Source organism: Octodon degus, unplaced genomic scaffold (genome assembly GCF_000260255.1).
Source record: "Octodon degus isolate 3935 unplaced genomic scaffold, OctDeg1.0 scaffold00039, whole genome shotgun sequence".
Lineage (NCBI taxonomy): Eukaryota > Metazoa > Chordata > Mammalia > Rodentia > Octodontidae > Octodon > Octodon degus.
In genome coordinates this window covers 10593590-10596221 of record NW_004524615.1, presented here as the reverse complement: position 1 = coordinate 10596221, position 2632 = coordinate 10593590, and the positions used below count along the sequence as shown (strand labels likewise).

Here is a 2632-nt window from a genome sequence, read left to right as displayed (position 1 = left end):
TTGGATATTTCTTTTATGAATGTGCAAAGATTCCTTCTTATATTTAATTCTAGTAAATTATTAGGGATATATTTTAAACCTGTGTGTTTTAAATATAGATAACATTTGCTTAAGATACTATGTATCAATTTTACTCAGACAGAGTATACCCTTTCAAAAGTATTATTTGCAACATTTCTTGAGTTATAGCTTAAGTGTTTTTGTTCCGTTTTGTGGTTTTTCCTGTTTGGCTTTTTCAAGTATCCACATAATTTCCTTTTGCTTTTTTCCTCTTTGTAAAAGTTCTATTTTATTACATTTTATTTCTTTTTTCTTTTCTCCTTGTTTTTTTTTTTTTTTTTTTTTTTTTTTTTAGGGAAGGGGCTACAGGATGTTCAGGGTCTCACTACTAGATCCACCTCACAGTGATCCACCTGTTTACACCCTCCCAAGAGCTGGGATTACAGGTATATGCCACCACACCCAGTCTCAATTGCCATCTCAGAGCGCCCTGGGGGCAGGGCCAGCACAGCAGATCTAGGGACTGAACCCCTGAGCCTACTTGCTGGTGCTTTAATTCACTGAACTATTTAGCTGTTCTACTCCCAGTTAGTGTTACCAAGAATAAAACTATGATGAATACTGCATTTACTAGTGTTATTATCCAATCATGTTATAAATTTTTATGTTTTTAAGCAAGCAAGTATAGTTTTTTTGTGTTTTCTTCATTAATATTTATTTTTATTAGAGAAATTTCCAGTTTACCTAGCGACAAAAATGTATGAAAGTTCCAGTTACTCTGTATCTTTGTCAACACTTGACTGTATCAAGTTAATACCTTAAACAAATTTGAAAAGAAAAAATGGATAATGAGAAAATAATAAAAAAAAATTTGAGAGATAAAGTGTAGCATACTTGAAGCTGGGTAAAGGAATCCTAAAATATGGATAGTAGGCAACCCGAAGAAGAGAATAAAGTATTGGCTAGAATGGATGCTAAAAGCTGCAATTCAAGGAAAAGTTTCTGCTCTGATAAAAAGACAAATGTTTAAGCCTATACATTGAAAGAAAGTACAAAGTTTCTCTAAATATTGAACCAAAGCAATAAGGCCAACTCATGTTATAATAAAATTACTAAAATATAAAGAGAAAAGTATCTAAGAAAAATAGTATGTGACGTAAGAAATAGAGAACAAGATTATTGTCAGAAATTCTAGGCAACAATGCTTTATTTTAGAAGAAAGTCAAGTAACAGTTTTAAAGAAAGAACTTGTGAACTAACAGTTTTATATCCGATAGAAATGACCTTTCTGTATAAAAGGAACAAACTGTTACAGACACACAAGAACTCAGAAAGTTATTGAGTAATCTACTAAAATTGAGCCTCAGAGAACCAAAATGACTAGAGAGAATTGCAGGTGGTAAGCATTAATTACAGGTGGTGAGCAATAAAATATAATTAGTTGTGTTGAACATATGTTATTGTTCTATGAGGAACAGACCAGAACGAGTCAGGATAGAACCATGACTAAGTGAGAGAAAGGCCACGGCATGCAATCATCAGATACTTATTTATTAATAATCCATTGCTAGAGAATCAAAGGAAATTTGTATTTATATTTTTAGATTAATACAGGATAATGACTAATGTCTCATATTTGAGAGTGACTATTGGAATGTTCATCAATGGCTTCCAGTTTATGTGCCCAACAGAGTGGGACACCTTCCACCTTGCTGACTCTTCTATTTGCAGGCTTCTTGGCTGGGCTCTCCCCTCCAAATATTCTTGCCACTATCTCCTACTTTGTTTTGTCTTCTCTTTTAACGAAGGATCTCAAAAAATAAGATTGAAAGTGAAGTTCATTTATGCTGCTGGGTATTTCTGGGGTATATATTCTCATATTATTCTTTCTTTACATCTTGATATTTTAATATTTATTTAAAATTGCTCGAGCCAGCCAGATAACTCAGCACACTAAAGCACCTGTTTGGCAGGCACAGGGACCAGGGTTCGATTCCCGGCATGCCCTCCCAGCCCAGCCTCTGGGGTTCACTGAGCCAGCGACTGAGACTGAGCATGGTGGCTTGCACTATAATGCCAGCACTTGGGAGGCTGAAAACAAAAGGATAGCTACAAGGCTGACCTATGCGGTGAGACCCGCTAGACCATGTACTAAATACAAAAAAAAAAAAAGAAAGAAAAAAGAAAAGAAAAGAATAAAAGGAAAAGGAAAAGGAAAAAAATTGCTTGAGTATGTCTGATTCTGGTAATTTCTACCTATGACTTTAGTTTAAAAAATCTTTACATAAGGATATAATATAGTTTTGCATCAAATTTTTTTCTATTTTCTAGTCCGTTGGTAACCGTACGTGATGAGCACTGATGACAACTTGCTTCTTTCACTAATATTGCTGGAGAATTCTTAGTTTAGGTCTGTGGGCATATTGATGAGATTTTTGATTCACTGCATGATTACTGATCTAAAACACGTTTTGGGAATATGTTGTATGTGAGCAGTAATAGTTTTTGAGGAATTTTTTTTTTTTTTTGGTCAGATTATCAGCCTCAACTTCTTGGAGGGGTAAGCACGTATCTCTTTGATTTCTGGCTTGCCTGGCCAAATCTTAAAAATGATGAGAAAAATCAATTCATG

The 2632-nt window shown here is 34.3% G+C and overlaps 1 protein-coding gene across 1 annotated transcript in view; it reads left to right on the top strand.

Moving 5' to 3' along the window:
* Itgbl1 (integrin subunit beta like 1) overlaps nucleotides 1-2632 on the top strand; it is a 240908-nt gene that overhangs the window by 68689 nt on the left and 169587 nt on the right. The gene's annotated exons all lie outside the window — the stretch shown is intronic.